This window comes from Crocodylus siamensis, chromosome 1 (assembly GCF_052110815.1).
Source record: "Crocodylus siamensis isolate JL-2025a chromosome 1, ASM5211081v1, whole genome shotgun sequence".
Lineage (NCBI taxonomy): Eukaryota > Metazoa > Chordata > Crocodylia > Crocodylidae > Crocodylus > Crocodylus siamensis.
In genome coordinates this window covers 7,624,457-7,648,768 of record NC_143395.1, presented here as the reverse complement: position 1 = coordinate 7,648,768, position 24,312 = coordinate 7,624,457, and the positions used below count along the sequence as shown (strand labels likewise).

The following is a 24,312-nucleotide window of genomic DNA, read 5'->3' as shown; positions in this document are numbered from 1 at the left end:
TGCCTGTCACAGCTCATTTTTCCTCTCCCCTCCACCCCCCAAGTTTTAGTAAAAATAGTTCAGCCACATCAAAGAAGGATGACAGGAAAAAACACATGGGTTTTTAAATGTTAACAACATTTTTACAGTTCTGATGCACGTTTTGAAGAAGGGATTGAAATTTTGTTGGGAGAGGATTTACTCCGGGATAAGGGAGTATTTTAGCTATACCCTCAATGAGATTCAACCCAGACTCAGCTGAATTGTAAGTTTTGGGGTTATTTTTAAAATCTTTACTCAGCAGACTTAATGGCTGGCAGCTGAATTCTCCAGAGTCCGTAGGAACATAGGAATTATTAGACTAGATCCAACCCATGGTCATTTTAGTCCAGCGTTCTGTCTCTGACCGTGACCTGCATCAGATGCTTCGGAAGAAGGTATAAGAAACCCCAGAGTTGGCAGATAGGTATGAGATCTGTTGTCCCATAAAGATCTCATCTTAATCCCTAATAGTTTGAAAAATACGATCAGAAAGACTGTCAGCAGTGCTGTTTTCAACTTAGCTTTTCAGAAGTTTATAACTCAACCGTAAAAATTCCTTTCAGGCTGAAAACTGGCATATGATGTCTCAGTTCAGAAGTCAAATGTTATAAAGTTTTGTGTGTGTGTGTGTGTGTGTTTTATTGGACTTTATTTAAAGTTGTAGAACTGGAGAAAATAGAACTTTATTTAGTTTAGACACTTTTCCTATATAGCACTTTAATAACTCAAAAATAGATTTGTGAAAAGGATAGTTTGCAAGCTCTCCGTCTCATATGTTAATCAGCCTATTTAAGGAAACCAAAATAATTAAAATCCTAAATTTGTTAACACTTAACATGCAGATCAAGCTCTCTGCCTCATCTGTCAATCAGCCTATTCAAGGAAACCAAAATACTTTAAATCCTAAATTTGTTAACACTTACAATACAGATGCAAAGCATATTCTCTCTCTGTTGGACTGACATGAAATAATATTAGCTAATAATACAGGGAGCGTGCATGAAGTAATAAGACTATAAACAGTCAGTAGCCCCTAATAAATATTAATTGAACAAATTATCAAAATATGTATTTTAAAACACAAGCCAATCCCACTAGGAGCTCTGATTGAATAAAAGTTTCGGGTTGCACTTAAAAATACTAAGAATACCTCTCCACATCAGTGAGTACTTATTCATATGAGCAGCTTGGCTGATTTTAGTGAGATCATTTATTTCTGTGAATAAGTGCCCACCAAGGTGAGCAAGGGGAGTGGGACAACTGGGCCCGAAGCAGCTACATTTCAAAGCAGTTTCAATGTGCTCTAAATCTGTGTCCAAATTGTTCAAAGCCAAAAGTTTGTGAACAGTTTTTTGTATCCATGTTTCCCTCCTCTACAAACAGCATTGGCTTTGCAAATTCAGTTTCATATGCAAATCTGAGTTTCTGAAAATGTAAAAAAATGTAAAAATCATTCCTGAAATTGCAGAGGCAATTAGGGAGGCCCTTTTCTGCTGCTGGTATCCTTTAGCAAAGAATTATCATCCACTGAATAAATTATTCATATTTAAAAAAAAATGCCTGAATACATACTGACTAGTTAAGGGTCTGTCACATAAAAGGTAGATTTACCTTTTTCAGGTTGTGCAGTACCCCAAGCTGAATGTAGTCCCACTGATTTCAATGGGAGTCTTCACAGAATAAGTACGAGTACGAATGACAGAGACCAGCCTTTATGGATTTGCCCCTTGTGGTTATGCTGTGCAGCCTCTCATCATTTCCACTTCTCTGTGTCTTAGTTGTTGCAGAGTGTTTGTGTGGTCTGATTTAAAAGCACTCTAGTTCTTGGGTCTTTTTAATTGCAAGAAAGTTAAGCTTGGACTGCTTTTGACAGTTTAGGGAAAAGGAATGAAGGGATTAATAGAAAACTCTACTTGCTAAACATCACGTACGTCCTGCCACCTATGATTTTTCTGAAGAACTTTGTGAGCTGAAGGAAGCAAACAAATCCCTTTCCTGTTAAGAAATCCACATGCTGTATCAGTCATGCTTGTTTGATCACCAGCTGAAGTCCATTAGAAACCTCATGATTGCTATAGCTTTCTATGTGGAAGGTGCTTGGATACCACAGTGCTGGATAGCAGTATGCCTAAAATGGATAGGGAACTGACAGATCAGAAAAACTAAAGCCATTTTTAACATTTACTTATCATGGGCTTCCTGATGGAGTACGACACATCCCTACTGATGCAGAAAAGGAGGAAAAGATGTCCTGTAGCTAATGAGACAGACAATAATTGCAATACAAATTATTTTAATTAATATATGGTCTCCACACAAGGACTTGCATGCCTAGTCACACCTGCAGGCTACAGTGAGTCAGGGCTTTTCATAAAGCTGAAACAGGTAGAGGTAGATCTTAAAGTGCATTGCTAAATACTAACCAAGCCTCCAAACACCCTTATCAGCTAGGTATACATGGTGAAACTGAGGGACAAAACGATTAAGTCACTTTTTTAAAGTCACAAAATAACTTACATCCTGTATTTTATTTTCTGGGCAATGGAATCAAATGTAATTGCTCAAGAGTGGTTCAGATCAGGGGATAGGTATTTGTATGATAGGCTGTTCACAGCACTTAAGGACCATCGCTCTTCTTATTGGGTGCATCTACATGAGATGCTGACTGCGCAGTAGCGTTGTGTGGCAAAAGCCATGCCGAGATGCTACTGCTCAATAGTATTAGACTACTGTGCAGTAGTGTCATTTAAAAGGCATTTGCTGGTGCTACTGTGCAGTAACTGGTAACTGTGCATTTATTTACTACTTGTATAAGCAAATAAGTAAATAAATGTACAATAACCACTACACAGTCGTCTCTCATGTAGATGCTCATCCATTCCCATCCATTTTATACCAGGGTAACCCTACCAACTTCAGTGAAGTCACTTTTGGTTTACATTGATGTAAGAAAAGACTCAGGCCCTTATCCATTAAATCTTTCTCACATACTACCAGTAGATAATAGATTAATTCATGTTCTTCAAGAGAAGGTGTGGAATTCCCAGTGCAGTTCACTATGTTGAAGTGGGGGGGAGGGCACTGAATGTAAAACAAGGAAATGCAGATTTTGGGGTGACTACCTCTTGTCCTCAGCTCACCCCATTGTATTTCCGCACACATGCTTTATAATGACACTGGGGCTTTGTCTACTCTAGAAAAATTAGCTGTTCTGACAAGGGGTTTCTAAAACTGTTTCCTGCCCCAAACCCACCTGAAGTAGTGTTGAAAATGATTGCCTGGCCAGTGTGGATGGGGTCAGCCAAGTTCACTGCTTACTGTAGCAAATCATGCTTGACTAAGGCACCTGGGACCACTTGCATAAATAAGGCAAGTAAGATTTGGCTCAGGGTGTATAAACCTGTTTGTTACAATGGGTGTTGAACTCAACTGACCTTGTCCACACTAGTGGGGCAATTGTTTTTAACACCATTTGAACATGCATGGAAGGAGGGCAGGTGTTTCGACATCAGTTGTCAAAAACAGCTCATTTTTTTGCCGTATTTCTGAAATATTTTGCTATTCTGAAATATTTTGCTATTCTGAAATATCAGCAATATTAAAGGCACAACTTTTTGAACTTGTTAAGTGTTAAGTCTGCAATATCAGCATCAATTATACATTTCCATGCCTTAATACACTCACAGTATGTCAAGTGATTAACAATTGTTAGGTTTTTTAATTACAGTATGATCTAGTACCCACATAACTATTATATGCAAGGAAGCAAGCCAAGCAGCAAGTTCTGCAATGTCTTTTTAAGTATTCAGTCAAAAGTTATTACTGCAGGAACTACTGAAAATCTATAGCCTCTGTTATATTGGAGATTAGAGATGAGATGATCACCAATTTAATTTACTAGTTAGCATATGATGATGATTATTGTAATTTATGTGGTCTAATCCTGTAGTCTGTCAATGTATTTAACTAGGAGTTCTTACTAAGAAAAGGCTGAAGAAGCAGATGATTTGCCACACTATGTTGGACCACTGCTCCTCCATTGATGCATTTATCTTTTCAGCAATCCATAGATCATCACAGATAGCCTCACAAAAGGGCTTAAGTGGTGCTGAGGGATGCTCAGTTTCACAGTGGCTAACATTTAGGCACCTGGCTCCAAGAAGAGAGTCTGTAGCCCTCAGTTAGTGTCTGAGTTCCCTATACAGTGCATGAGGAGGCTAAGGTGTTTTAGCACTGGATTCAAGGGAAACACTGGGTTGACTGGGGAGCTGCCTACATTATAGCCCAAGGATTAGAGCTACAGAGCCATGCTGCTACTTATTCTTTCTCTCTTTCTTGCCCCAAGAGTTTTGTATTGTTTTATAACAAATGATATAGTTTTAAGAGGAAGGTTAGAGAATGCCCCCCTCTTCCCAACCAGCTCATAGTTTGGCTTTAGGGCACTCGCCTAGCAGGTAAGATATGTGTGTTTGAACCCCTTCAGACTAAAAATAGTTAGAACCTGGGTCTTCTATTTCTTAGGACAAGTATTCTGACCACTGAATTTTTGTATAATGTGGGTAGGGGGTGAAGCACCACCACTTCTTCCAGCTGTGTTTTGGATGAAAGTGGCCAGGGTTGCTCTGTTTCGTGGAGACCTCCGCTATGTCAGAATGTGGTTTGATATGTTTAGAGAATGTCTTATCGGATCAGGCTCCTCAGGCAACTGAGGTAGAGAAGACCTAGCAGGAGGACTACAAACCACTTTTGGAATGAGATGGACACTGAGCTGCTCTCCTTTACTAGAAGAAATGCATATCTGGATATGTGCAGTAGTAGTGCTGTAGGTGCTTATTGGCAAAAACAAAGGCACCTATGGATGGTTGATGCTGGATGCTGTGGATGCACTAAATGGGCTGGACAGGGGTTTTGAGGATCTTCCTCCAGGATTTAAGAGGCTAAATTCTACTTGTGTCCTATTTTGCATGCCTATATCCCTTTGTTGATCTGGACCTAAGTGACCATGTTCATGTCTAGTGTGATGCTCTGTCCGCTGTTCCTGCACCCATCAGATTTGTTCCTCATCTTCATGCTTGTCTTTCTTCTTTTTCTTTCCACTTCTGTCTCCTGCTCTTTCTATGTTCTTTTCTTCCCCTCCCTTCCCTGCTCTCATTGTTTTTTCTATCCTATTTATTGTTTGTGGCCACAATGTGCTAGGCACTACATACACGCACATGCTTGCACACACATAGTCTCTGCAAACAAGAACTATCATTTAAGATAGGCAACATAAAAAGGGTGTGTATGGGATACAATCTCACTGTGTACAGTTTTTGTGTCAAATGCATTTTTTTATGTACACTGAAGTTTGGTTTTATTTACGAAATAAATAAATTCCAGCTAGAAACCTGGACCCTCATCTCATCCATTAGTAGTTGGTTAATTTTTTGCAAGTACCATGGGGGGGAAAAATGATCATGAGAGGTGTTTTTCCCCGTTTTTGTATTAATTGTGGAAGTTGTGGGAAAACTAGACAAGCATAAGACGAAGGAGGTACTCAATGAAATTGTAAGGCAACTTTTTTTAAAAACTGATAAAGAAGATTAAATTCTTATATATATATAATGCACAATTAACTTCTGAAACTAACTATTGTAAAATCTAATTGTGGCCAGGAATTAAGGCTTACTTAATCCCTGCCCTGCTTTCTGCATAATTATTAAAGACTATATAAAGCCTTATGGTTCACAGCATAATTTAGATACCAATTGATGAAGAAACTTCTGGGATGGCAGATGTTATACTCTATACCTGTCAGTAGACTACTCCTGTCCTTACTGGAGTCTCTGCTCCATGCTGTACTCACCAAAGTAGTACCATGCCCTTATTGCACACATTTTTTCACTCCCTCATACCAGATACCCATATAAATAAATAAGCCTTATACTAAGCCATGAAAATCAAAAGGCTCTGAGGCATCAAAATCAAAAGGCACTGAGATGCTCTATGATAAGCATGGAATAAATGTCTAGATTATTTAGAAAGGAGAGAGAAACAGGAAAGGACATTTTCTAGGATAAAGAATTCTCCATTTGAAATGCCATAGTAATAGTCCTATATATTTAAATATAGACAGGGGCAGCAGAAGTTCTTCTGACTGGTTTTACCTGCTACATTGATTCATGAGAAAGGAAGATACTTCATGTCACAGATGTCAAAGATAGGATTTGATAGTTTAAAATCACCATCATCTTTTCATAATTGTAAAGTAATATTTGATGTAATGTAATTTGTATAAGAATATTTTTAAATGTCTATTTCCATACCATCAAGATGCTGAACTGAAACTGGCAGGATGGAAATTAGGGAGAAAGAGAAGGAGAGAAATAAAATGTATCCCACTTGGTTTGCTTGTCATATAAATGATCAAAGGTCCACATATGAGGAATACCTTGTAAATAAAAGGAAGACTATTTAGAAAGGATGGAAGAACATTCCTAGGAGCTTTACTAGAGGTAGTGCTTTATATCCAAAAGAAAGAAAGAAATGTACAATTTTACCCTCACATTTAAAGTAGGTCATACCACTTTCCTGTGTGTTACAGATCATGGATTTCTTTCCACTTAGTGCAAAAATCTAAACATAAGGGACAAGCTCTTTTCTTAGCTACACATGCACAACTCCTAATGAAGTCAAAAAGAGCTGTGTTCATACATATAGTGGTAGAATTTGACACTACATATCTAAACACTGAACTTGAGAAACTTGCATCTCAGGACTAAATATAATTGTGTTCATAATTAATATCTAATGCACGCAGAACACTACTGGACACCAAAACTAGAAAATGAAATATCTGGCGGTTGAAACCATAAACGCAGGATTCTGCCTGCCCTGGGTGGTCAAGCAGTATTAATTTGTTGCAGGACATTGAGGAAATTAAATCCTTCACAACCTGTGGTTGATGTTATTTACTCTGCAGTCTAGGAGTAATTTGATGCAACTCCTTGGCACTCATCCTGTACTTCTAAAAATTTACTGTTTTGAATGTGCCTAATTCTAGCAGCTTTCATGATACTGATATGCAGGCCAGAAGGAGGTCACAAGACTTCATATGCCTCTCTGCTTCTGACTAGGGATGAGAGGCGCAAGAACTGAGTCCTGTGATTTACTCTTCCCTACCTGTCAAAGGCCCCTGTCAAGAGTTCACATCAATCCAGATGTGTGATTTGGGAATGTGTAGGACTAAGGGTTCTCTGTGCCAAACCCTAATCCCAAACACATACCTGGTTAACGCTGCTGGTTCAGACGTGTGTAGATTTTATGAAATTACACAATGTTTTAATTTTTAGATCAGATGTATCTATGTTACTTGGAAAAATAATAGCTAATTACCCAATCACCTGAATTTATCCTGTTAATAAAAGAATAGCTCTGCTTTTGGCTGGTTCTTGCTTCCCCTGCTTAAGTGCCTATTCCAAGCTGTTCCTTGATCCTTAATTGAAGGGGTCTGCTGTTGCCTAAGTCTGCTTTCAGTTGCCAGACATAGATGACTACAGTACTTCAGTGTTTCTCTAGTTCTAGCTCCAAATCAACATCCACGAGCATTTGTGGTGATTGTACAACTGGTTTTAGTTTCTAGTGTTTGAGGTATCCCAATAGGGGCCCTCTTGCTAACCATAGAGATCAGCCTAGAGTAGGGATAGGCAAACTTTTCTGTCTGTGGGCTGGAATAACCCGTCCCCTGCCAGAGGTGCGTGGGCACTAGTCCCTGCTGCTGCTTCTTGCTAGCATCAAGGGGAGAATATCTGCAGCCGGTGCTTGTCCCCATAGTGGCATGCAGAGAGCGACCACAGCCAAAGCCCCATATCACCAAATGCAGCTGAAGCCCCATGTCTATGGGCTAGATCTGGCCATGGGCCATAGTTTGTCAATCCTAGTCCTATCAAATCCCAAACACAGAGGTCCAGCCTAAGCATGTTACACTGCTTCCCAAATCAGGATCTTTTTGGTATTGGCTGGGACTACTAGTAATTCAGGGAACAGGAAATAAGAGATGGAAATAAGAGCTGCCACAGGTGTAATGTGGGGCAAATCAGAGCAAGTAAGGCCTTATTTATACTTGGTATTCATCCATTAGTATAGGTGCATGGATACAAACAAAAAAGATACAATGTACAGAGGATGTTCAGTTGGTGCAAAACACCATTATGCCCTGGCGTTGTTACTTTGGTTGTTAGACACTGGTAGCTGAATTAGTGCTCACTCCAAGGACTTACTTCAGATTAAAGGTATATGCCTTTTCCTCACTGATGCATAAAGCCCGAACTAAACAGAAACTATGGTTGTATATCCAGGGCACTGAACTGGTCTCAACGACAGGGGCACAGGCAGCTCGGTGGGGAAAGCAGCAGGAGGTAGCGCACGGACAATGGCTCTCTCTGCAAGTCGCTTTTGCTTCCAGCTGCAGTGGATTCCTCGAGATCTGTGTAACCATTTGGAAATACCACTGCAACTTGCAATAAGTATATTCCTTGTTTAAGTCTGTTTTTATGGCCTGTGGGCCTAGTAAAGAGAGGGTGTTAGGCTGCATGTAACATGATTATTACAAATTGTGTCTAGAGCATAACTGGCTTACATAACATAACCTGTTCTATCTTAATAATAAGTTATGCTACCTAGTGCGGGGTCTCCAAATCCTTAGATTTCAGCCAGTGGTAGTTCATATCCTTTATTCCTTTTTGGCACAAAATACATCATTATTTTCATAATGTGTTTGTCTACTCTCCTGCTTTTATCCATATGCGCAGGGAAGGAATGAGAGTTGGCAACTGCATACTTAACTATTCTATTGTAGAGTACTCTTTAATCAGCACCCTAATAAACAGCACACCCAATTAATTGGGACAATTGCCAAGGAAAAAATTTAGTTCAGTGCACTTCCCTGGCTGTAAGGATAAAAAGCATGCTTACAATTTTCTGCAAGCTCAGTTGTACTAGTTAACAGGTGTGATCTGGTGTTTGTTGGTATATGTCTCTTCCTGTGCAGCTCTTTTTCCTTTAGGCAGGTTTTCTGTTCTTTTGAACTGCCACAATAATAAAAATATCCCTTACTGTAGTTGTTCACAATGGTTTAACATGTTGTCTGTTATTTTTCAAATAAATCAGTGGAACAGGAGTGGTTTTAACTGTAGGAGCCTGTGATAGTTAAGGTGATTACTTAATGAACATGGTTTTTTTTAAAGTTAGGCTATTAGTGAAGAGGACCTGACTTTATTTTGGAATGCATGATTTTTTTATAAAGACGCATATGTGAACATTTCTGCTGCAGCCTGCTAGAGCTACCTTTAGTACTGCATAGTGGTCCCTCTCAATTTAAAAATAGTGCTTTTGTGATAAGAGAAATCAGTCCCTAAAAGAATAACCTAGCGCCTGAAACTGATACCTGCTACCATTTATTGGGTATGCCAGTGACATAATTTGGACACCTTTTGCCAGAAAATTAAATAAAATTGAATACAGAAAACCTCTCTAATCCCCACATTCCTCCCAGATAGTTTCTATGGAGACTGCAAAGCATTAGTGAAAGCAAACAAAGTTACAGAAAAGGAGATGGTGGTAGTAGAGGGGAACCTTGACGCAGCATTTAAAAAATGAGGATTGTCATGGATCAGCAAAGGGTAGAAGTGTTTATGTCATTAAAGGAGGGCATCATTGGTGGGTCATCTGAAACCAATTGCCTTTGTTGGCATTTGTTCTGGCTTGTTGGCTGGAGGAAAAGCAACTGCTCTGTCCCATTGCAGTTGGTTCCTTATTACTTGTGGTGCCTGCAGGGGCTCCAGCTCTTCTTCAGATCCTGGAGGATTTATTTATTTTTTTAATTACATGATCCAGACACTTTCTTTTCTAAAATAATTTGTTAAAAAAGATTTTCCCTTAGAATGTACAAATTCTCTTTGTGCTAGTACATCTCTCCTGAAGTTATTGTGCCAAAGGCATGCAAACGTCTAGAGTAACAATGGTTCATTTTCTTTTAATGACTTTGTCGAAAGGATGGAGACATTTTTGTGGTGTGATGAATTCACTCGGTCTCCCGTTGTGTTTTCCCCACATGCTTTGGAAACTCTCTCTCTTTCACTGAGAAGCAGTGGCCATCCACTTCGGCAAGAGCTTTATTATTTTATATTTATTGCTTTTAAATGACACCCCAGCAGTACTGACCTTCTGGGATAATTGATGTAAATTATATGATCTGTAAGGGGAAATAAAATCTTTTTATGTTCTGCAGAGAAATAAAAGTGAAAACAAATGACAGAAGAAAATCAGGCCCACTCAAAAGTGAAACTTTGTATGCATTATGGCTTGAGCAGACTCTAGCTTTTGAAAGTGCTGAGACAGTACATTATGACCTAAGTATCTAAAAGATGATCTGCAAAGGGAAAAATAATTTCATTTGTGCCTTTTTGGGGGTCTTGTCATGCATAAAAAAGCCTTTCTATCACCCTTCTCCCCACCAGTAAATTGAGTAAGTACTTGGACATATTGTGTAGGGAGCAGGAGCTATCATTTTATTAACTGCTCAAGCATCCATTGAAATATAAAACTGAGCATGATCTTCACTGTCTTAGGCAACAATGTCCTATCGAGCCACGCAAATTCTGTTCCTACTTCCATGAAATGGAGATCACAATTGGCGCATGTTAGCCTAGCCATTTTCATACTAAGATTAACTCATTTAATTTGTATAAGTACTACCATACTGATAACACAATATTTTTGTGGCTGTTTTTGTAGCTTAGAAGGATCAGGAATATTAAGCCTTGCTTTCTCTGTTTTCTTAAAAGATTAATTGCAAGCCAATAGACCTATAGTGAGAATGGGAGAAGGACTGTGCAGCAGAATCTTTGCCTGAAGTCCTGATTTATTTGGATCTGTGCAGGTATTATACAATTTAATGGCAGGGATGAACAGTCCTGTTCAATAGCTCAAGGGTGCTGGCAATCTTGCTATTGAAGATCCAGTCCTAACTCCTTGGGTTAGTCTGGCTGAGTGATTTACCTTGATGATATCAATGCTTGGGCTGTTTTCAGCTCTACTTCTACAATCAAAGATTACAGTAGAAATGACAAGAGCTGCCTTGAATGTTTGGTAAGCTGGAGGTGAGTTGCAACATCTCTCAGTTTCCCCAACATGATTTTGGTAAATGGAAAGAAAAAAGGACAGAAGGCAGGAAAGACCTCAGGAAGGGGCAAATAGAAGGGTTTGTGTTGGAGGCAGTAGAATATTTATTTGGGGTCACAGTGGGAAGCCAAAGTGGGGAAAAAAGCAGGGGAAGCATGAAGGAGCAAAGGGAGAAATATGTAACGTTAATTCAAGATGACTTTCAAACAAGTCAGAATTCAGGTAGCCCATGGAGAGTTAATTCTAGAGAATATTAGGAAATCCCTACTTTTGTCTCTTGCCCGTGGGCAAAAATAATGTAAAATTTATCACAGTGCATCCATAATTGTACAGTTACTCTCATACTGGCAAACTTTTTGTACATGATGGCAACTGTGCAGGAGTGTGAGTTGAACAGGTGTTAACATAAGTGAAACTAAAAGACTGACAGATTGTAAATTTATAGACTGTTTGACTAAAAATGTTGTTAAGTTACAGTTCTATGCAAGTTTTCAAACATTGCTAATGGGTGGGGTTTTTTGCTACATATCCTAAAGAAGGAAGAAAAGGCACAGACATAACTACTTTCTTATTTCTCCTTTGCTGGTCACATCTAATAATTCCCATTTATAGACTTTGCACAGGATTATAGAATGATAGGAAGAATTCGGTACTTATTTGTATCCATAGCAGGGGCATATATCACAAGCTACTGGGGATGGTACACAGCCCCTCCCAAATAACTCCTGTTCATAGAATCATAGGGCACATCTACATGACATGTTTACTGGAGAGGAGACTAATTAGCACCACAATAAACATTTTGTGTCTACACATGTGGCCCTATTAGGCTGGAGTAAACTAATTAACTCTGTAGCAGATAGTGTTTGTAACTATAAATACTATCCTGCTACAAAGTTATTTACTCCACACCAGTGCACATGCAGATACTCATGTGGCTGGCTGTGGCATGAGGGTGCAGGGGCTGCCCGCTAGTTAGCCCTGCACAGGAGCACCGCAGCACGTTGAGCTGGGTCAGAGCAGCTCCAGGCTGGCAGGCTGACCATCTGTGCCCCCTGCTAGTCAGGGCTGTTCTGACATGGCTCAATGTGCTGCAGACACAGGCGCACATGTAAATCTGGTGCCTGGGAGCAATAAACACTAGAGCAATACGTGCTAGAGTTTATTGCTTTGCCTTCATAGTACGTGTAGATGTGCTTATAGAAAAGTAGGGCTAGAAGGGACCTCCAGAAGTCATCCAGTCCGATCTCTTCCTGAGGCAGGGTCGTCTCTATCCAGTCATTCTACACAAACCGAATATCTAACCTATTAGCAAAACTGCACAGTCAACCCTGACACAACGACAGGACATAGCACCCTAACTTAGTTATTACAAGTGCTGCCAGGGACCACAACAGCCTATGTTCTGCTGTGGCAAAGGCTGTTAAAATACTGTAGAGATCTTAGGAAGAGGCCCACACCTTCCATTACAGAGGAACGCAAAACACCACACAGTCCATACCAGTCTGACCATGGGATAAAATTCCTCCCTGATCCCAAATATGGCAAGTCAGCATCTTAGAGATCTGTTCCCTGTTTCAGAAAAAAATGTGAAGGAACATAAATAAATTCATAGAGGAACAGCCAAGATTATTTGTGGATGCAGAGGAGAAGGTAGAGGATGGTATTATAAGGAAAGATTAAGAGAGCACTAAAATTGACTAATTATCATGAGTGATGCCTTCCCTCAGTGGTCACAGCATGCAAGTATTAGGAAAAGGCAGATCCCAAGGATGGAGTGCAATAAATGGAATGAAACCAAGACGGAAAATTTAGAACTTGCCTGCATTCAAAAATATTATGAGAGAGACGAGATTTTATTGGGAGTGCTATCTTTTATTGGACAAACTGTATAGATGGCATAATTAGACAAAGCATCCTTCTCAGAGATAACATGTAAGTGTTGATAGTGGGTGGAGGGGAGGCCACAACTCTGTGCTGCCACCCCTGCCCCTGCCCCTGCCCACTGCTGCCAAGCTCTGGCTCCAGCTGGGCTGCAGCCCCTTTCTCCCGTCAGCGCAGAAACTGCACCACTGCCTTTGCTGCCAGTATCCCTGCTGCTGCTGGGCCCTGGCTGTGGCTGGGCTTATCTCTATACCATCATCAGGGTATTCTGGGGAAGCACGTGCCCCCCACCCATGCATTGCTTATGATCCTTTTTCAGGTCAAAAGTATTAACACTTCAAGCTACACCATTGTGGACTAATCGAGTGGTTGTCAACCTTGTTAGACTCAAGGGGTGGGTCCAGGCGAGTACGCATGTCAGGTTGCCAACCCTCCAGGATTGCCCTGGACTCTCGAGGAATTAAATATATAAATCTCCAGGAGACTGCTGAGAGTCTCCTGGGAGATAAATGATAGCGCATTCATTAAAATAAATATTAAATGTTGAATATGATTTATATAGTAGTCCACTGGGTTTTTAAAATGTAATAGTAATGTTCATTTACCTTCTTGATGTAAAGTCCTTAATGTCATTATATCACGTGATGAAACCTCCTGGAATAGATTCAAGCAGAGTTGGCAACCCTACATGCCTGTGCAGTATGCAATGCCACAGACCCATCTGCGGCACTGCACACTGCTTGTGCCGCACATGCAGGTGTTCTCCATGGTGCTAATTTGAACTGTGTGTGTGGGGGGGAGGGGAGCGGGGGCGCGGGGATCCTGATGTCAAAAGAACCTGCTCCTGAAAAAAGTGGGGTGGCAGCCTGCACTGTCTGAAACAGAAGCCTGACCGGCTGGAGCCACACTCTGACAGCTGCCCAGACTCCCTGCTGCCAGATTGCTACCGCTGGAGCCCTGGGAGGCCCCCAGGAACCCAGGTAAGGGTGCTAGGGCCAGCCCAGGTGCTGGCTTCAGCCTTTCCTACCCCATCTGGGGCAACTTGCCACGTGCCAGAGCACACATGTACTGGCATTCTCCAGGGACAGGTAGCAGTGGCACATATTGTGCTGCTGCTATTTATTCCTGGGATAAAACAGATGCACGCTTGTCTGGATGCACCCAAAGTGTTCCTTGCAAGACTCAAGGTACCCTTCACTAGACTCGAGGAACCCCTTAGAAAATGTCAGCTCTTAGTTTTCACTCATTTATTGGCTACGAAAAATAATAGAGCAGTTCTTTCATTGCAAAGCACTCAGACCCCAACCAGTCAGAAGCCTTTTAACATTATGGATGCCTATTTGAAATCTCTGGGTTTACCTTGTGAATTATGTTTGCATACCTCACAGTACTAACATGGCACTCTGCAGCACCCCGAAAGGATCTCAGGACACCCCCAGGTGGCAGAACACCCTGGTTGAGGATCTCTGGTCTAACCCCTTATTGTGGGCATCTTTAAGAGGTTAGAAAGGCACTTAATACAATAGAGGGCTCAATAAAAAGCTCAGATTGATCCATTCCCCTGGGTCTGAGCTTTTGTGTGTCACCCGCAAGAGCTATTGCCTAACTAACATAGCAGGGAAGCTTTACAATATTAATCCACTATGTGGGTTGTCTGTTCTCTAGCTCTTGGGGGTTGGGGCACTGGGGAAGGTGGCGAATCTAAATTTTGCCCACGTTTCAGAGGTTGCTTGCTTCAACTTGCTTTGTCACAGGGGTGTTGCCGCTGGTTGGTCGCTGGCACTACGCTGTCCCACATGCAGCTGCTTCTGACAGAGGTGAGGCACGGACTCCTGCCAGAGCTGCCTGCAGCGCCCTGCTTCCCACAGGTTGGCCTAGGTGACCTCCACAGGCCCCTTCCCGAACGCTGTGTCCCCTGGTTCCCACACAGGATTTTAAGAAGAGGCTGCCTCTTTTCAGGTATTGCAGGTCTTGATGGGTAGCTGGGAAGGGGTCGAGGAGGCTCTGATCCCCTGCAAGTCTAGGTGACTTAAATGGCGGCTGCTGGGCCTGCAACCCTGCTGTTTGGGCTGAACCGTCCAAATAATTTAGGCACCCAAAATGGTTGGCCATTTGTACTTTTATAGACTAAATAAGATACAGACATTGATATTATATATAATGTGACAAAGCCAAGCAGAAGTCAGGCAGTATCTGATGAAAGCAAACAGAAATCAGGCAGCATCTGAAGAAGTGAACTTGGGTTCACCTGCATTAGTCGAGCGATACCAATGAGCCGAGGGCTCGCTTGCTCTGGTGGTGACTCACTCAAAGCTCGGGCCCACAGGGGTGCAAGGGTGGACGGATGGAGTCTGAAGCGTGTGAAGGAGGGTGCCGCATGGTTTACTGCGTGCCCACAGGGCTGCTATTTAGAGATGGGGATGGGTTTGAATTGCACTTTGACTTTTGGGTGGGTCTGCAAAAAAAAATTGGGCTGCCCATCATGATGTCCTCATAAAATCAGACACCTCCCAGGTTATGGTTTTCAAATCTTATAGGGGGGCTTCAGCTCCCCTGTAATTCAAACCCTGCTGGGGGACCGACCAGTTCCGAACCCTCGGTCGTTTCCTGTATATGTGCACGTGCGTGTGCACACGCGCTGCATGTAACTACTGCCATATATAACAGTAACGTCTGTAGCGAGAGAGAGGTGGCGAGCCCTGTTAGTTTGAAGCCAGGTAGAAAGTCCGGCAGCGTCTGAGGTGGTGAACTCAGGTTCACAAGAGCTTGCTATATCCATCCATACACCATGTATGTGGTGTGGGTGTGTACATATTTCATATATGTGCGTGTGTATATAGCATGTCTCTATATAGACTATATACACAGTGATGTGTATAGTGTGATATATGTATAGTGTGTGTATACAGTGCCTGTGTATATAGTGTGTGTGTATATGTATATATAAAATGTGTGAGAGTCTGTGTTTATGGTATGTGTGTATATAATACAGCCTGAGTTATAATCACACGCTCTCCTACACAGGCGCGGGGGGGGGGGGGGGGGCAGGTCGGGGTGCGCGCGCACGCGCGCAGCACGGGCCCAGGTGCGGCCCCGCCCCGACGACGGGGACCGAGGTCGGCTCCGTCCGCCCGGGCCGCGCCCAACATGGCGGCCGGCAGCGCCTCGGCCCGTGTGCGCGCGTGTGGCCGCGCCCCGCCCCCGCCCCCGCGGGCGGCGCCATTTCCCCCGCCCCGCCCCGGCCAGTCCCTCCCTTCCCCGCGAGAACCGCGCGGCGCCGCCCCCGGGGAGCCGCGCTCAGTGTTTGCCTCCGTCCATGCAGTGAGTCGCCGCCAGAGCCGCTGCGGCCCGGCCCGGCCCGTGCCGGCCCCCAGGGCAGCCGCTCCCTGCCTTGCGCCCGGGGTCTGGGGGCGGGGTGGGGGGTCGGATCCTGGCCCCTGCCGCGCGCTTCCCCGTGGGGCACTGCTGGGCGCTGGCCCCCAATGCGGCTGCTTCTGGGGGGTGAGGAGCAGCCTCCCCATCTGAGCCACCTGTGGGGCCATGTCAGAGCCCCCCCACCCCCCAGCCCCTGCTTCCTCCCTCAAAGCATTTGAGGGCAGCTCATTTTGGGGCTGTTGGTCTTGGGGGTGCTGGTTGCCTGCAAGGCCGATGGGTTTGAATGGCAACAGCAGCTGTGAACAATGTGGGCGCCCCACGCAGCTGGGCGCTGGCGACAGGGTGGTGGGAGCGGGGCTCCCCGAGCCCTCCGTCCCCTCCTGCCGGGTCTCGTCCTGGTTGGGGGCTGGATGGGACCGTAGAGGGGTTGGCCCCTGCATGCGGGCACCAACGACCGCTGGGTTTTTGGAGGGTTGTGTTGCTCCCGGCCCTGCTTGTAACCAGCTGCCTCTGCCTTTCCGTGAACCGCTTATAAAGGACCACGCTCTGACTTCTTCAGTCGAGTTTAGGTTGCAGTTTGGATAGGGACAGCCCTGCCTCGGACAGGGGTTGGACTAGTTGGTGGTTTTCATCCCGCGGTCCCCTACGTCGGCAAAAGATAATGATGATCCAGCAAAAGTATGCCAATACCCGTGTGTATGATACAAAGGTGTCCATGCTTCCGTTCAAAATTTACCAAGGGGTACACTGGGTGCCTCCATTCAATGCTGGGCACCTCTGTTCAAAATCTTTAGGGGTCCACAGATGGAAATAAACTGAAAACCACTGGACTAGACTTCTGGAGTCCTTCCTAGTCCTGCTTCTCTAGGACTTTCAGTTAAACTGGAGTCAAGGCAGCACTTGGCCTAGGGAGTGCTAGGCCTGCTTGACTTTTTCTGCTGCTGTCCTGAGACTGTGATAGTCTTTGTCCCACAACCGTTTCCAGGCATGTTTTATTTAAATTGTGGGTGGTATTTATTTTATATAGGAAAGCCCCCAGATTCAGTTCTGATATCAAGCTAATTGTTCCCACATTTGCAGTGTTTAATAACTTCTGATGTCCAGAGGACTCTGTTTTTTGTGTTGGACTTCTCCATAAATTTTCAGGGCCTTTTATTAATCTTTTACTAAATCTGTTATACTAGTCTGTTTGTTGCCAGTCCTAGAAAATTTACAAACACATCACTAAAATCTTTGAACTGTGGATGGAAAGAACAACAAGATACAAGGTAGAGTGTGTGTGTGTGTACACAAGGTATTTTGTGTGTGTATAAACTGGGCAGACAGGGTTCTTTGGGTAACTTCTAGTATCTATTTGTTACTGTGGATTCCTGTTTGAAATCCCTGGGTATATCTTGTGAATTGTGTGCATCTTTGCACATCTAATAGCATTAGTATTGTGCTGCACCCTTAAAAGCATTTTGTAGCATGCCATGGCACCCTGGCTTGAGAATCACTGAGATAGTGACAATATTTCCTGATTTTAGTGGGTTTAGGTTAGGCCTTGTGTTGCCAAGTTGGTAACTGCCATTTGGAACAGGAGTCTCTTTTAATGATTTTTTTTTTTCATCCTGTTTATGGTTGCTGCGTTAGTAACAATGGTGGTGTTCCAATTAGTGTTGCCAACTCATAGACTATTCGGTGGTTTTTCCTAAATCTGAGCTCCTGGAATTTGATAATTTTATTTGGGTGAGTGAGGGGGGAGGAGGTCAAACCATTCATACATTTCTATTCCTGAAGATTCTGGTTGAATTGTGACAAAAGTATATCCTACTGACTCGGAAGTTAGGAAGCAGAAAAATGAAGCCCAGTTTCTCGGGGAGGGGGAGGTGTTTGAGTGAGGAGTTCTTGAACACTCAATATTGGCAATACAGCAGGAGATTTTTATAGGATTTGCTGGAGCTTGAATGCTTACAAACACAATTAAAGCATGTCAAAGTGTCAGAACCAGCTGAATTGCTCTTACGGGCTGATTTTTTTGAATAATATAGAATTTAACTGCCTGAAATTTGATTAGTCAGTTAGTAACTTGTCAGCATAAGGAAGCTATAATTTTGTAAACTACACATGCTTTAGCAATTATATTTTCATAATAATCTTAGACATCATTGAATGATGGTTTGGGTGTTGATGCTACTTCTACATGATACCCTTAAGCAATGAGACCTGCTAGACAGTGTGTTACTAGGTGATTAGAGTGCACCTCAAAGGGTGTTTTAAGGCACTGGGCCAAACCTAAAAAGTGTGATAATCCCACAGAAATTAATTGTTGATGCTATTGTGAAACACAAGGAGGAAAAGCAAACTAGTTAGACCTGTGCTTTCCACTGTATTGGGCATTAGTGCTTTGATTATGAAAGCACAGATAGCAAGGCAGAAATCTGTCTAGAGTACTATAGGTATAAAACAGCAATTCTCACTATAATATTCTTATAGCCTCAGAAACCTTTTATAATCAGAACACCTTCTTAAAATTCGCAACAGAAAAAAGCATGGAATGGGTAGTAAAAGAGGGAGGAATGCTTGGGGAAGACAAGAAGTTAAAATGGGATATATACTGTATATACTGTAACAACACACGCCTCAAGTTTTCCAGTAGCATAGTCATTTTTAAAGCTATGAAACACTTCTTTTGGAGGATAAAGTAATAGCTTTGTGGATTATGAGCAGCACTGGTAGTAAGTACGTAAAAGAGTGAAAAAGTGAGGAAAAATGGAGGTGGAAGCTGATGAGCAGGGAAGATTGATGGGCCTTAATGGCAAAGATAGAAGCTTGTGTTTTGTGTGCTAGACTCTGCAGGGACACTGGAACAGTGGTTTTCAACCTGTGATCCACAGACCCTGGGAGGCTGCAGATTATGTCTAATAGGTTCTGGAAAGATGATTATGATCAGTCAAAAGTATGTGAATACCCACACTTACAATTCAAAGGGGTCTGCACTTCCATTCAGCATTTTTTTAGAGGCCCGCAAATGAAAAAAGGTTGAAAACTGGTACACTAGAAGTATGAAGAAAGGAAGGTGGTATCCAGTAATCATCCAGGAAGATGACCTTAGTAGTGTTTTGAAAGCCATTGAGGAGAGAGTAAAATTGCTCCTGTTGAGGTACAGGGGACGAGAAGGTGACAAAAAAGGTTGAAAACTTGGAAAACTGAAGCTAAAGATAAATGTGCACAGTGAGGCCACGCTTTTCAGATTACTCCAGTCTTGGCTAAGAATCTTAATCTTAAATTAACCTTTGGGAACTCTGCATTGATGGAACAGGTGAATGTGGAGCACAGTGGTGGACTGGATATTCTTGTTAATGAATGCAGGAGAAGCTCAGGTTAGTTATCAGGAAGAACTTTCTCACTAGGAGAGTAGTAAAGCCCTGAAACAGGTTACCTAGAGAGGTGGTGGAAGCTCCGTCCTTAGAGGTTTTTAAGACTTGGGTTAGATAAAGCCTTGGCTGGGACGATCTAGTTGGGGCTGGTCCTGTTTTGAACAGGGGGTTGGACTAGATGTGACCTGGGGTTCATTCCAACCCTCGTTTTTGGTGCACAATGACAATCAAAGCAAATGAAATGTTAGGATGTATAAAGAACAGGCCAGAAATACTAAATATGCCATTATATAATGTTGCGATGCTCCCTTCACCTGAATATCCTGTGTTTATTTTAGGTTGCTCCATTTGAAAAAGAGCTAGTAAAAAATAGAAGTGGTTTAGAGCAGTAGTCTCCAAACTTTTTTGATCGTGCACCCCTATCAGTAAAAAATTTTTGAGCACGCACCCCCAATATATACGTTGCAATACCCTGAAAGCGAACAAACGAGTGAGGGCGCCACTGTCGACCCCTCCGCATTGTGGAACTCCCACTCTTCCCTCAGGATACCTTGTGTACTATACGTGACGTGCGACCATCTGACATACGGGCGCCAGTGTCAATCCTTATATTTAAATATTAATTAAGCTTAATTTCTTTCTTATTTTTTTTAGATAAAAAATAAATATAAATTCTAGTATTTTCTTCCCGCAGCCCAATGGATTGTCTTGTGCACCTCCTGGGTGCGCGCACCCCACTTTGGAGACCACTGGTCTAGAGAAGTGAACAAAACATAATTATGCTGGGTAGGCTGTAGTCCAAATTAAAGAAAAAAAAATTACCCAAATTCGGTGGCAGTAAATCGGAGGTGGAATAAGCTGTAAGGTTAGGCTTGTAAATGGTGAAGTGTAAAATGTCATCTTTTTAACTGCCGACCAAGACTGTCTAGATAAACTCTCAAAAGACAAAGTCTGCGTTGCTGTCACGTTCCATAAAGTGTTTTATAGTAAGATACTCTGCGGTAGAGCTAACTCTTTGACAGAAAAAAGGAAAATTAGGTGATAGCTTTGAACCTTACACTGGTATTTTTTTTTTTAAGCTTTAGACTATGCTATACGCTAAAACACTCCTAAATGGTTTTATGTACTCAGAAAGGCAAAATGCTTAATTGGTTATGCCGTTCAGGATTTGGCCACACTATATCATGCTAGAATTAAGGCTTTGAGGCCAGCCTCTACCCTTAAACTGGCAGGCACTGCTCCTGTTTATGCTACTGGAAGTTGCCTGTGGTTACCTGGGAGGGAAAAAAATGGCTGTTATGATGCACATTTCTGTGGCCATAAAGTAATAAGCTAGACTTACAAGGCCACCAACAGAGCCCAAGTTTTGAAAAACTTGGAGAAAAATGTGGCATGCAGCCTTCTTGTCTTTTATTTTTTTGTGTGCAACAGTTCCTCTGTATCTCTTATAAGGAATTCACCAATATTTAGCATCCAAAATTGAGGATAGCACTTAAACTAGGCAGAAGTAGGAAATTACAGGAAGTTTGCAGTCTCAGATTTCTTGAGTTGGGCTCTTTACCGAATATTTAGTCTTTGTGCCAGTTTAATACCATTGGTAGGAGGCAAGGAAAAATTTTTGGTGCTTAATTTGTAGTGCCAGCATCAGCATAGACACAACACATTGAAGAGAGATGGCAGAAGGTTTAGATTAACCCCTGCCTTCTCCTCTTAACATAAATATAAAGATGTCTGCTTCTGGCATTTCAAATTGAACCTCAAGAAAAAAATTTCTGTAACCTTATCAGTATCTTATACTACAAAATCCTGCATTCATTGTCTGACTTTTCATCTGGATATCTGAAACCCATATATGTTTTAGCAGAGGGCCTAGACCTTTGTAAGGTGATTTAAAGAATATTCATGCAGCATTCATACTTGGAAAAATTGCAGCTTTAAAATAGGGGCATAGGAGGAAAGTTGGATTTGTTTAATTTAAAAAGATAGATTCATGGATGTCTGGGTCTGAAGGGACCTTAGCAGATCATTGAGTCCGACCCCCTGCCCCGGGCAGGAAAGAGCACTGGGGTCAGACCACCCCAGCCATGTGCATGTCTAGCCTCCTCCAGGGTTGGGGAGAGCACCACCTCCCTTGGAAGCCCATTCCAGATTTTGGCAACCCTTTCCATATAGGGATGAAAGATTAAATGGTTTCTAAAAGTGCAAGTTTTTAATGCTTGGGGGATGTGGTTTGGTCAGGTCAAGCTGATTTCCAACCCCCCCCTTCCCCCATTAAAGTATTTGCAAAACTGATTAAGAAGGAGAACTTTTGTTGCACCCATCTCTCTTGAATCCTATAGTCGTAGTGTTTCTTTCAGACTTAAATTGTCTTGAGGAAAATAAATATACAAAGAGACTTTTGTCCAGCACGATCCATATAGACAGCTAATTTGGGGATTGTGGAGAGAACAGTTTTGGAAGAAAAAAATTAGTATCTAAAACTTATTCTTGCATATGTACATGTTGTTCCTACTGAAGTCTTTTGGGACTGCATCTAGAGGTGGAATTTAGTCCACAGTCTATGCAGGATAGATGTCTTGGAGTTGAAAAGTGTATTGTGCCCTGCTGGCCTTCTGAAATTCACATAGCTTTTTGAATGACTGAATTAGAGTAAATGATGGGCTTGCATGATTTATCTCACTAGTGGAAAAGAGGAGGATGCTTGTGGAATCAGTGCACCAGGCTGGGCAGGACTTGGAGCACCCAAACATGACTTATGAGACAAATGAAGATTGGCTGTTTAGGCCTCTGCTGTATCCAGGGTCATTGTTGAATTGGAAGATGGTGCACTGCCGAATGGAAAGTAATTTTTTTTTTTTTTGGTTTTGTTACTACCTTGAAAGCAGTAAAATAAGAATTTAATGCATCAAATAATCAGAGGAGGCAGTAAGAACAGCAGATGTAATATGTTCTTTACTGGCATGAATTCTACTACCAGCATATGCGTTTTGTTTTATACTTCTTCATAAACTAATCAGAAAGAAGGCTCAGATTACTTTGATAACATCCCCAGCTTTGAACAACATTATTGCATACAGACGTGATGCAGATGTCATCATTGTCTGCTCGCAGACTGCTGCTACTTCCAGATCCGTTCTCACAAGTATTGGTTCATCTTGAACTCTGTTCTTTTTGCATTATCTGCTTGTCTAATAACAGGAGTGGTTGGTCTTACTTTTACCTCCTACATGCGATTACATGTATCATCTAGAGTAGAACTCTATTGGTAATAGTCCAGGTATCAGCAGAACAGTTTATACTTAAATCTTGATAAAGGAGTGTTGTATCTTATGCAATGGTTACGTGTCAGAATTGGCATTTCTAGCATTTGAATCATACTTTTGTTATATATAGCTAGGTCACTTTACTCTAGAACATCTTCATTTTAAACCTGCTAGAGCACCTCCAGGAGAATTTAAGTAAAAGCTCAGATGTTAGGATCTTGGGTTTCAGATTTCAGATCCTTTTGGAAGGAATAGAGCATAAGTGAAACACTGTGTCTTCTGATGTATACTTTGCATACCCCTTTCTTTCTCTCCCAGCTGTCTCTTTTGTTGATACTTTTTTTGGAAGTTAGGTTATACTTCTGAAACCATTTTGTGTGTGTATCCATTTAATAGAGCTGATTTTTGGATGACAGCATAAAATCAAAATCCTGAATACGTGCAGTTAGTTAAAATGTTCCTGTACTGTAAGAAGCAGGGACTTTTTTTACACTGTTTACTGCCTAGTCCTGAGCACGTGCATACAATAGGCTCAAAAGTGGCTTTTTTAATTTTTTGACTGAAGTCATAATATAGACTAAGAGAGGTGGCTACTGGCTAGCCTGTGGCACATGCCAAAAAGTGGCATTGGTAGCCTCTGTGTGAAATATGGCATATCAGGGAGGGGCAGGAAGTAGAGTGGCAGATATGGCAGGAAGCAGAAAGTAACCCGTAGGGTTGGGCAGGAAGCACAGGGCAAGAAGCAGAAAGCAGAGCAGCTGAGCGGGCAGGGAGGGAGTTCAGAGTGGCACTTGGTGAGCAAGTGGAGCTACTTTGTGGCATGTCTCCCAAAAAGAATTACCCCACTGGACTAGGATACTGAAAACAAAAACACTGATTTTAATAAAGTATTAGTTAAGAATCATCTGAGCATTCAGTGGTTTCCTTCCTTCCTATTTTGTTTGAGCTTTATGTAAGTAAAAATATGTCAATCCTTGAAGTTTTTGCATGATTTCAGATGATATGCAAAATCCAGTTATGGAAGAAACAAAGGGGAGGGTCTGACGCAATACCAAATTTAAATGTGGGTCTGCAGAATTGGTTTCAGGGCATAAAAAGTGTTACTGTTATGGTGAGGTAGGAGAGTAGCATACACAATCTTTATCTAATGCCATGCTTACCTTTACCATTAGCTTTTAATTTTTTCAGGAACTTGTAAATTTTTATGATTTGCCTCTTTTACCTTTAATAGAGGCATGTAACCTAGTTCT

The 24,312-nt window shown here is 42.1% G+C and overlaps 2 protein-coding genes across 9 annotated transcripts in view; one reads left to right on the top strand and one right to left on the bottom strand.

Annotated features, from left to right (window-relative positions):
* RUNX2 (RUNX family transcription factor 2) overlaps positions 1-24,312 on the bottom strand; it is a 298,394-nt gene that overhangs the window by 221,085 nt on the left and 52,997 nt on the right. The gene's annotated exons all lie outside the window — the stretch shown is intronic.
* The window catches only part of SUPT3H (SPT3 homolog, SAGA and STAGA complex component), a 433,101-nt gene continuing 425,051 nt past the window's right edge, over positions 16,263-24,312 (top strand). For all 5 annotated transcript variants that reach the window (XR_016439703.1, XR_016439699.1, XM_090030968.1 and 2 more), the window contains exon 1: positions 16,263-16,386. The gene's annotated coding sequence lies outside the window, so the exon portion shown is untranslated. The remainder of the gene's footprint in view (positions 16,387-24,312) is intronic.